General features: G+C 49.1%; 1 long non-coding RNA gene across 1 annotated transcript; it reads right to left on the bottom strand.

Moving 5' to 3' along the window:
* Window positions 1-662: 662 nt before the first annotated feature.
* Window positions 663-10405, bottom strand: LOC108586799. Its single transcript, XR_001904570.3, has 3 exons — window positions 10209-10405; window positions 4429-4658; window positions 663-1165 (listed from the first exon to the last, which is right to left on the bottom strand). It is a non-coding gene; the product is annotated as an uncharacterized LOC108586799 (long non-coding RNA).
* Window positions 10406-11733: the final 1328 nt, after the last annotated feature.

Below are 11733 nucleotides of genomic sequence, written 5' to 3'. Positions count from 1 at the left end.
GGTGTCTGCTGCAGAATTACTTGGTGTATGGAGAAAAAAAGCCCAAACATTTGGCATGAGAAGTGTTGTGTTGGCTAGGTGTAGTGACTCATGCCTGTAGTCCCAAAACTTTGGGAGGCTGAGGCAGGAGAATCACTTGAGCCAGGATTGCACCACTGCACTCCAGCCTGGGCAACAGAGTGAGACTCTGTCTCAAAAAAGAAATGCAACAGCAAATGACAGCAGTCACATCTCACCCCACCCCCAACCACCAAGCTAAATAATTACCTCTTGAAGCCACTTGCTATGTGGGCACTAGACTGATATCATGTAGCCATAAAATGCCATATTCCAGACACCATAACTCATACCCCATAGCTCAATAATGCATAGCCAATCACAAGCCAATGTTATTCCTGCAAACTACTAAGAACATTGTTGAATCACCCACTTTTTGTCCCCTTTTGCCTTTTTTTTTTTTTTTTTTTTTTTTTGAGACGGAGTCTCGCTCTGTCGCCCAGGCTGGAGTGCAGTGGCGTGATCTCCACTCACTGCAAGCTCCGCCTCGCGGGTTCACGCCATTCTCCTGCCTCAGCCTCCCGTGTAGCTTGGAGTACAGGCACCCGCAACCGCGCCCGGCTAATTTTTTGTATTTTTAGTAGAGACGGGGTTTCACTGTGTTAGCCAGGATGGTCTTGATCTCCTGACCTCGTGATCCACCCGTCTCGGCCTCCCAAAGTGCTGGGATTACAGGTGTGAGCCACCGCGCCCGGCCGTCCCCTTTTGCCTTTAAAGGCCTGCTTGTAACAAAAGCTGAACACAGAGCACATGCCAAGGCAACTTGAAGTGTGTCCCTAATGGCTGTCCTCACTCTTGGCCCAAATTAACCCTGTATATTGATTTTGCCTCAGCTTCTTTCTCTGGGTCAACACTAGAATGTCCAACAGCCAGTTTGGGGTGGACGAGAGGGCGAGCCCTCTGAGCACCTGCCCTGTTCGTGGTCTGAGTGGGTCTCAGCGGCTGGACGACTTGCTCTCCCCTCGGGCTGTGAAGTCCTTGGCCTCCCAAGGGCTGGCCTCCTTGGACATCTTTGAGGTCCTCCAGACTCCAGCAGGAAGCTTGTGGCAGGGGCAGCGGGGGGATGAAGGAACCGGATTGTGGGAAGTGCCTAATGAGTCAGCCAACTCTGCGGAGGGGAGGGAAGGAAACATGCCGTGGTAAGAGGATCTGCAAGCCAGGGATGGGTGGGAAGTGGAGCCCATGGAGGATGAACAGCTGGGCCATGTGAGTTTCCACTGTCTCGGGAATGTCACCCGGAGGTCTCTCCAGCAGCCTCCCCACCCCCACCCCGGCAGATTCCACAAGGACCAAGGGCTTCCCTGGACAAGGGCCTGGTCCTTGGGGTCTAAGGCAAGACTCCAATCTCCATAGTCGCCCGAGCTCTCTTCCCTGTTTGGGACTTGGGAATGGGACGATTTGGGAGGTGAAGAGCTGGGACTCCCTTTGGTGGAGAAAGCTTGGGTTTCAGCACTGACTTGGAAAGACCAAAACAAAGGACTTTTGGCCAGGCTAGAGTGATTCTCAGGAGGAAAGGCAGGAAGGCATTTCCCCGCATTCAGGTAAGGAGAGAGAGAACATATCCCCGCATTCAGGTGAGGAGGGAGAGAACATATCCCCGCATTCAGGTAAGGAGAGAGAGAAAATTAACAAACTATTGCTGTGGAGGGAGACAAACCCCTTGATAAACTCAAGAAACTGGTTACAGGAATCCCAGTAAACCTGCCTGCAGCAGAGCACAGTAGTGGAGAGGCCTGGGGAGTCCCAGCAAAAAACACCCCACCTGCCGGGTGCGGTGGCATATACCTGTAATCCCAGCACTTTGGGAGGCCGAGGTGGGCAGATCACGAGGTCAAGAGTTTGAGACCAGTCTGGCCAACACGGTGAAACTCAGTCTCTACTAAAAATACAAAAATTAGCCGGGTATGGTGATGGGTGCCTGTAATCCCAGCTACTCAGGAGACTGAGGCAGGAGAATCGTTTGAACCCAGGAGGCAGAGGTTGCAGTGAGCCGAGATCACACCATTGCACTCCAGCCTGGGTGACAGCACGAGACCCTCTCTCATAAAAAAAAAAAAAAAAAAAGACAGAAAGAAAAACACCCCACCAACCAGCAAACAAGCCAACAAAAACCAAGGGGGAACGACTGGGAACAGTGTCTGTAGCCTCAAATGCCTTCATACCAGTGACAGTGACACCCCACAGTGGGGCCCTGCCCCCAATCAACTGAAAAATGAGGCAGTGACAGTTGTGGGAAGCCATCAGTGGGAGGAGACCAAAAGCCTGGGGTGGATTTTTCTGCTTTGTTGAGATACAATTGACAAGTAAAATTATATATATTAAAATTTATATAAACGTGATGATTTGGTATATGGACACGTGAAATGATTATCACAATCAAATTAATTAACATATTCATCACCTCCTATAGTTACCCTTGTTACCCTTTTTTTTAAAAAAATGAGAACACTTAAGAGGTACTCGCAGAAGATTGTTTTTTAAAGTTATTTTTAAAGGTTGGCATCACCTAGACTCTAATTTAAGTGACCTTATGGGAGCCCAGAAAGACAGGATTGTAAGCAGGTAAAGGAAACCTCCACAATTCTGTTTCTTGGTCAGGAGAAAGCCTGTCTTGAAGGAGGTGTGGAGGAGGCAGGTGCCGGCAGTCAGTTGAGGAAGAGCCAGAAGGTGGCAGTGTCTACCTGGGGAGGAGCAGTAGGCGGAGCCCCTGGTTGAGGCGAGTCCTTTATCACACCACAGCCAGGGCCAATCCTTATGTGCAGCCCCAGATTACTCCTTGGCAAGACACAGTCCTGCCAAGCCCTCCTCGCAGGCCTGTTTTTTACGCTGGTCTGGCTATGAGGTAAGGTCAGGTAGGGACAAAGTGCCCGAGCATGACAGCTGCCCAGGCTGGGCCCAGTTGCACAGCTTGGGTGGCCTTAGCCTTTGAGCTCTAAATTGAATCTCCTCCTACTCCTATCCCATGGCAGTCGGGCCCCTGACATCTTCCCCACTGCTTCCAGGGTTCTAGAAGGCTTTCCAGTCCCCCTGGCCCCTGGCCTGCAGTGTTGACCTCCTGAGTCCCTGCCTATCACTTCCTGGTGACGTCCCTCTGCTCTGTGCCCATCCTAGGAAAAAAAAAAAAAAAGCCCTCTTTCTATGCTTTCTTTTTTTTTTTCTTTCGTTTTCTTTTTCTTTCTCTCTTTCTTTCTTTTTTTTTTTTTTTTTTTTAATGAGACAGAGTCTTGTTCTGTCACCCAGGCTGGAGTGCAGTGAAGTGATCTCAGCTCACTGTAACCTCCACCTCCCAGGTTCAAGCGATTCTCCTGCCTCAGCCTCCCGAGTAGCTGGGACTACAGGCACCCGCCACCATATCCGGCTAATTTTTGTATTTCTAGTAGAGACGGGGTTTCACCATGTTGGTCAGGCTGGTCTCGAACTTTTGACCTCCTGATCCACCCACCTCGGCCTCCCAAAGTGCTGGGATTACAGGCATGAGCCAACGCGCCTGGCTTTTTTGTATTTTTAATGGAGATGGGTTTTCACCATGTTGGCCAGGCTGGTCTCAAACTCCTGACCTCAGGTGATCGCCCACCTCAGCCTCCCAAAGTGAAAGTGCTGGGATTACAGATGTGAGCCACCATGCCTGACCTTTCTATGCTTTCTTGTCACATGAGATACAGCTTTTACTGAAGGCTTGGGCAATAGAGGGATGTACTTAGTAGGAAAACAAACCATTTCAAGAAGAATAGTACAGATCCTGTTCATAAAAGTCCTTTGAGTCCGGGTGTAGTGGCTCACGCCTGTAATCCCAGCACTTTGGGAGTCTGAGGCAGGTGGAACACAAGGACAAGAGTTTGAGACCAGCCTGGCCAACATGGTGAAACCCCATCTCTACTAAAAATAAAAAAATTAGCCAGGCGTGGTGGCGTGTCCCAGCTACTGTAGCTGTAGTCCCAGCTACTCGGAGGGGCCGAGGTAGGAGAATCACTTGAACCCAGAGGCGGAGGTTGCAGTGAGCCGAGATTACACCATTGCACTCCAGCCTGGGCAACAAGAGTCTCAAAAAAAAAAACCCTTTGGTGTCCCTGCCACTGTGAAATTCTCACTGGACACATACCCCCCAGGCTCTGACCTTGCCATTTTGTTTTCTGCCCCCGCCCTCCCTCCTTCATTTCTATGACCATCCTTCCGTCTCTTCTTCTCTTTTGGGGTCCCTCACCCCCAAGTTCAGGTTAACGTTCTCTGTAAAGCCGTTTGATTCCTCCTGTGTTTAAACATCTCCCTTCAACCATGTCCTTAGCACCTCCCCTTCCTCAACAAAAGTGGCTGATCAAGATATTTTCCTAAACAAAAACTGGTCTCACCCTGCTAAATGCATGGAAAACTTACCATCTGGTGTATATATTGGCCTCCCGAGCAATTGATTCGTCTGAGTCCACAGCTGGGACCTGGATCTCCTCTCTACCAGCTGCCAGGCTGAGGGCAGACTCAGGGCCCCAGGGGTGAATTTGTCAGGGCGAAGGCCTCTGTGGGCAGCCTCTTGGCAGCCTGCCAGTAGCCCCTTCTGGCAGCGTCCCATCTCTCACAGCATCGCAGATCAAGCCTCAGAAGTTCAGGGCCTAAGGAGAAAACCCGAGAGTGACGATGGCAAGAGTGATCACCACACCCCTGGTGGGTGGACTCCGGGGGAACACAGAGGTGCTTGGGCCCAGAGCTGGTGGGAGAGGGGAGGTGATGGGAAACTGGACAGCCAGAAAGTCCCACCAGCATGGAAATTCACTGGGGGGCTGGGCACCCCTGGAGAGGCACTGGGAGTTGGGAGGATAAAAGGAAAGACAGGGCTCTCACTGCCAGTGAATAGAACAAGCTGGGAAGGAAACAGACAATGCTTTCCAGGTTAGATTGCCAAGGCAGAGAGGCAAGAGAGGGGATGGAGAAAAGTCTTCAAAACTGCCATTCAAGGCCAGGCATGGTGGCTCTCACCTGTAATCCCAACACTTTGGGTGGCTGAGGCAGGAGGATCGCTTGCACCCAAGAGTTCGCGAACAGCCGGGGCAACATAGCAAGACCCTGTCTCTAAAAAAAAATTAAAAAAAATTAGCAGGGCATGGTGGTGTACGCCTATAGTCAGAGCCATCCAGAAGGCTGAGGTGAGAGGACTGTGTGAGCCCAGGACATCTAAGCTGCAGTGAGCTGACATCACACCACTATACTCATTCAGCCTGGATGACAAAGTGAGACCCTGTCACAAAAAAAAAGAAAAAAACAGGCCAGGCATGGTGACTCACGCTCATAATCCTAGCACATTGGGAGTTTGAGGCAGGCAGATTGCCTGAGCTCAGTAGTTTGAGACCAGCCTGGCCAACATGGTGAAAGCCGGCCTCTACTAAAAATACAAAAAAATTAGCCAGGCATGGTGGGGTGCACCTGTAATCCCAGCTACTCAGGAGGCTGAGGCATGAGAATCACTTGAACCTGGGAGGCGGAGGTTGCAGTGAGCTGAGATCGCACCACCACACTCCAGCCTGGGTGACAGAACTAGACTCCATTTCAAAACAAAACAAAAACCAAAAAACTGCTGTTCAATAAGCACTTACCATATGTCAGGCACTGAACACTGACAGCAGCTTTCAATTACACTGACTTACTCCACACCAGGCTTGTTCTAAGCAGCTGCTGTCCAATAAACACATAATGCAAGCTACCTAGGTAGTTTATTGTTGTTGTTGTTTGGTTTTGGGTTTTTTTTGAGATGGAGTTTCACTCCAGTTGCCCAGGCTGGAGTGCCATAGCATGATTTTGGCTCACTGCAGCCTCCGCTTCCCAGGTTCAAGTGATTCCCTTGCCTCAGCAGCTTTTTTTTTTTTTTTTTTTTCTGAGATAGAGTCTCACTCTGTTGCCCAGGCTGGAGTGCAGTGGTATGATCTCGGTTCACTGCAATCTGTGCCTCCTGGGTTCAAGCAATTCTCCTGCCTGAACCTCCTGAGTAGCTGGGATTACAGGCATGCGCCACCATGCCTGGCTAATTTTGTATTTTTAGTAGAGATGGGGTTTCTCCATGTTGGTCAGGCTGGTCTCGAACTCTCAACCTCAGGTGATCCGCCCACCTCGGCCTCCCAAAGTGCTAGGATTATAGGCATGAGCCACCATGTCCGGCCTTTTGTTTTGTTTTGTTTTGTTTTTGAGATGGAGTCTCGCTCTGTTATCTAGGCTGCAGTGCAGTGGTAAGATCTTGGCTCGCTACAACCTCCGTGTCCCGGGTTCAAGCAATTCTCCTGCCTCAGCCTCAGGAGTAGCTGAGATTACAGGCACACACCACCATGCCTAGCTAACTTTTGTATTTTTAGTAGAGACGGGGTTTCACCATGTTGGTCAGGCTGGTCTCGAACTCCTGACCTTGGGTGATCTGCCTTAGCCTCCCAAACTGCTGAGATTGCAGGCATGAGCCACTGTGCCTGGCTTAGTAGTCGTTTTTTAATTTATTAATTTACTTTGCACCATGGCAGAAAAGAGCATAGTTTTAAAGACTAGTAGCTGCATTTTTTTTTTTTTTTTTTTTTTTTTTGAGACGGAGTCTCGCTCTGTCGCCCAGGCTGGAGTGCAGTGGCCGGATCTCAGCTCACTGCAAGCTCCGCCTCCCGAGCAGCTGGGACTACAGGCGCCCGCCACCTCGCCCGGCTAGTTTTTTTGTATTTTTTAGTAGAGACAGGGTTTCACCGGGTTAGCAAGGATGGTCTCGATCTCCTGACCTCGTGATCCGCCCGTCTCGGCCTCCCAAAGTGCTGGGATTACAGGCTTGAGCCACCGCGCCCGGCCGTAGCTGCATTTTTAAAAGAAAAAACAAAAAACCCACTGGTGAAATTATTTGTAATAATATATTCTATTTAGACTGGGTGTGGTGGCTCACTCTTGTCCTCCCAGCAGTTTGGGAGGCTGAGGCAGGCAGATCACTTGAGGTCAGAAGTTCAAGACCAGCCTGGCCAATATGGGGAAACCCTGTCTCTACTAAAAATACAAAAATTAGCCAGGTATGATGGCACTTACCTGTAATCCTAGCTACTCAGGAGGCTGAGGCAGAAGAACCGCTTGAACCCGGGAGGCAGAGGTTGCAGTGAGCCAAGATGGTGCCACTATGCTCCAGCCTGGGCAACAGAGTGAGACTCCATCTCAAAAACAAGAAAACAAATAATATATTCTATTTAACCCAATATAATCAACAATTAGTGAGTTATTTTACTTTTTTTTGTTTTTTTTTGTTTTTTTTTTTTTGTTTTTGAGACAGGGTCTCACTCTGTTGCCTAGGCTGGAGTGCAGTGGCATGATCACAACTCACTACAGCCTTGACCTCCCCTGGGCTCCGGTGATCCTTCCACCTCAGCCTCCTGAGTAGTTGGGACTATAGGCACATACCACCACGCCCTGATAATGTTTTGTATTTTTTTGTAAAGTTGGGGTTTCACGATGTTGCCCAGGCTGGTCTCAAACAATCCACCCACCTCAGCCTCCCAAAGTGCTGGGATTACAGATATGAGCTATTGCACTTGGCCTTTTTTGTATGAAGTCTTCAAAATCCGATGTGAATTTATGCATACATCACATTTCAGGGTTTTTTTGTTTGTTTTGTTTTGTTTGAGACAGGGTCTCGCTCTGTCACCCTGGCTGGAGTGCAGTGGCACAATCATGGTTCACTGCAGCTTTGACCTTCCAAACTCAAGTGATCCTCCTGTCTCAGCCTCCGGAGTAGCTGGGACCTTAGGCACATGCCACCACACCAGGCCAATTTTTAATTTTTGTTTTTTTAGAGACAGGGTCTCACCATGTTGCCCAGGCTGGTCGCAAACTCCTGGACTCAAGCGATCCTCCCGCCTCAGTTTCTCAAAGTGTTGGGATTACAGGTGTGAGCCACTGTGCCTGGCCTCCCCACTCAGCCTCCCAAAGTGTTGGGATTATAGGCGTGAGCACCATGCAGGGCACATCTCAGTTTAGACAAACCACATTTCTTCCCTTTTTTTTTTTTTTTTTTTGAGATGGAGTCTCGCACTGTCGCGATCTCAGCTCACTGCAACCTCCGCCTCCCAGGTTCAAGCAATTCTTGCCTCAGCCTCCCGAGTAGCTGGGAGAGACAAGCCACATTTCAAGTGCTCAGTAGGTACTGTGGCTGATGACTACCCTATCGGATGCGGCTAAGTGCTTTAGATGTGTTAGTCCTCACAACCATGCTTTTGTTATCCTCATTTTATAAATGAGAAAATTTACACAGAAAGTGCTTCAGCACTTTGCCCATTGCCACCCAGAAAGAAAATGACTAAGCTGGAATCTGAGCCACCAAGGTCAGCCAACGGAGGGTCCACAGTCTGGTGTCCTAACAACTGTGCTATGCTGTCAGCTTCACAAATCTCAGCTCCCATAGGAGGTCATCAAAAAGCTACTTGCAGCTGGGCGCAGTGGCTCACACCTGTAATCCTGGCACTTTGGGAGGCCGAGGCAGGCAGACCACTTGAGGTCAGGAGTTCAAGACCAGCCTGGCCAAATGGTGAAACCCCATCTCTACTAAAAATACAAAAATTAGCCTGGCATGGTGGCACATGCCTGTAATCCCATCTACTCAGGAGGTTCAGGCAGGAGAATTGCTTGAACCCAGGAGGCGGAGATTGCAGTGAACCGAGATCACACCACTGCACTCCAGCCTGAGCAACAGAGTGAGACTGTCTCAGGAAAAAAAAAAAAAAAAGCTGCTTGTTATGCTGTTTCACAGAGGAGAAACTGAAGGTAAGAGAGATTAAAGGATCTTGCCCAGTAGGTGCCACAGATGGGATTTGAACTTATATGGAGTGAAAACTTGGGAGACAGCAATCACATCACCTCATATCTTCAGGGAGGCCAGGCACGGTGTCTCATGCCTGTAACCCCAATGCTTTAGGAGGCCGAGGCAGGAAGATCTCTTGAGCTGCAGTGAGCCATGATCACACACTGCACTCCAGCCTGCATGACACAGCAAGATTCTGTCTCTAAAAAAATAAATAAAGCACCGGGGAGGGAGAGGCTGGACATGGCCACCCACATCTCATGCTTAAGAAGGGTGACTTTGAAAAGATCAAAGAAAAAATGACCCTGTGGCTTGAGACCAGGGGAGGGAAGAAGATGTCTGTCTGCATGATGTTCTGCACTGTCATTTTAGATGGTTAAGTCTATCAAATAATGCACTGACTAGGCATGATGGCTCACATCATGCGGTGGTACACATCCATAGTCCTAGCTACCCCAGAAGCTGAGGCAGGAGGATCACTTAATGCCAGGAGTTCAAGGCCGCAGTGAGCCATGGTTGCGCCACTGTGCTCCAGTCTGGGCAACAGAGCAAGAACCTGCCCCACAACAAACAAACAAAAACCCACACACAAACAGTCCGCCATAATTTATTTAAGCCATCTACTATTTGGAGCAATTTTTCACTGGTATAAATAGGCCTACAATGAACATTCTTTTTTTTTTTTGCCCAGTCTGATCTCAAACTCCTGGGCTCAAGCAATCCTCCTGCCTCGGCCTCCAAAGTTCTGGGATTACAGGCATGATTATGGGCCACTGTAACTGGGCCACATTCTTGTAAATTATTTTTTCCAATAATCCAATGTAAGGCTGGGCACAGTGGCTCATGCCTGTAATCCCAGTACTTTGGGAGGCCGAGGCAGGCGGATTGCCTGAAGTCAGGAGTTCAAGACCAGCCTGACCAACATGGTGAAACCCTGTCTCTACTAAAAATACAAAAAAAAAAAAAAAAGAAAGAAAGAAAGAAAATAGCCAGTGTGCTGGCACATGCCTGTAATCCCAGCTACTTGGGAAGCGAAGGCAGGAGAATCACTTGAACCAGGGAGGCAGAGATTGCGGTGAGCCGAGATCGCACCACTGCATTCCAGCCTGGGCCACACAACGAGACTCTGTCTCAAAAAAAAAAAAAAAGAAAAGAAAAGAAAAGAAAAAGAAAGCAATAATCCAATATATAGGCAAGAGCCCTTACTTCTCTACTACTTACAGTCTGGTGTTCAGAGAGTGTAAGAGTGAGCCCAGAGAACTCCCAAAGCCTACCATGTCGTCACTGCACACAAGAGTCCCTGAAGATGGCCACACAAAACCCTGGGGCTTACTTATACATGTTTGCAATTTCATTTTCTTACCATATTGGCCAGTTTCATCTACACCGGAACGTGGTTCCACCTCTCTTTCCATTCTCTGAGAAGCTTCAGCTCAAGGGGAAATATTTCTGGGGCCACAGGTTCTGTTGACTGCCTCTGCAATGAGCACATTATGCAAAACAGATGTTCTGTGCCTCATTCAGTCTCTGCTATCAGGAAAGCTGTGTTCAGAGCCACATGGAGGCTGCAGCCTCCTACTTTGCGGGAATGTTTGTGTAAAAGTTCCTGGCTTTCTCTTTGTTTACATCTGACTGTTTACCTTTCAGTCCCATCTTGTTTCCTGCTCAGTGAACAGTTTTTGCACTGGCAGGAGCCAGGTCGAACAGTTCCATAAACTGCTTTTTTACAGTTCTCACTAGAGCAGAGGTTTGAAATTAGGGTGCCTGAATGTTGGCTCAAGGAGGACACAAACTCCCTGAATTAGTGTGCAAAATCTATGTGAGTGTGTGTGTGTCTTTCTAGGGAGTGGTTCCTTATTTTCATTGGATTTCCAAAGGGGTCTGAAACCCACAGCAGGGTCAGAACAATACCTGGGTATATGGTGGGCCCCAAGAGGCCACCACATGGAACGTTCTGCCATGTGCTCTTTGGAATATTCTTCTGGCCAAGAGCCACCACTTCCCTGACTCTGGCCTTTCTCTTCCCCACTGCCACCAACAGGGGATGTACGCTTTCCACTCGGCACCACTCCTCACTGAGAACTGCTCTTAGGGCTTTCTGAGCCTGTTGGTGTGACTGCGGTGGTGGCAGCTTGCAGGGGAGACACCTCACTCTTTGCTTTGTGGGATCCTCTGCTTGGGCCCTGAACTACAGGCTGAGGCTCAGATTCTAGCCACGCACAAAAAAGTGATCGATAGCCAGGCGCAGTGGCTCACACCTGTAATCCCAGCACTTTGGGAGGCCGAGGCGGGCGTTTCACCATATTGGCCAGGCTGGTCTCAAACTCCTGACCATTGCATTTGTTTGCAATGTAATTTGCAAACAAATTTGGTAGGCTGCCATAACAAAGTACCACAGACTGGGTGGCTTAAACCATAGACATTTAGCTTCTTACAATTCTAGAGTCCAGAAGTTCACAATCAAGGTTTCTGCAGGGCTGATTTATTCTGAGGTCTCTCTCTTTGGCTTGCAGATGGCCATTTTCTCCCTATGTTCTCATACATTTCCTCTTGCATGTCTGTGTCCTGATCTTCTCTTCTCTTTTATTTTTTTGAGGCAGAGTTTTGCTCTTTTTGCCTAGGCTGGAGTGCAATGGCACAATCTCAGCACACTGCAACCTCCACCTCCCCGGTTTAAGCAGTTCTCCTGCCTTAGCCTCCCAAGTAGCTGGGATTACAGCCATGCGCCACTACACTTGGCTAATTTTGTATAGTAGAGACGGGATTTCACCAGGTTGGTCAGTCTGGTCTCAACTCCTGACCTCAAGTGATCTGCCCACCTCAGCCTCCCAAAGTGCTGGGATTACAGGCATGAGCCACCGCCCCTGGCCCTACCTAATCTTCTCTTC

This window comes from Papio anubis, chromosome 7, assembly GCF_008728515.1.
Source record: "Papio anubis isolate 15944 chromosome 7, Panubis1.0, whole genome shotgun sequence".
Lineage (NCBI taxonomy): Eukaryota > Metazoa > Chordata > Mammalia > Primates > Cercopithecidae > Papio > Papio anubis.
The sequence above is the reverse complement of the archived record's forward strand: the minus strand, read 5'-3'. Positions and strand labels throughout refer to the sequence as shown.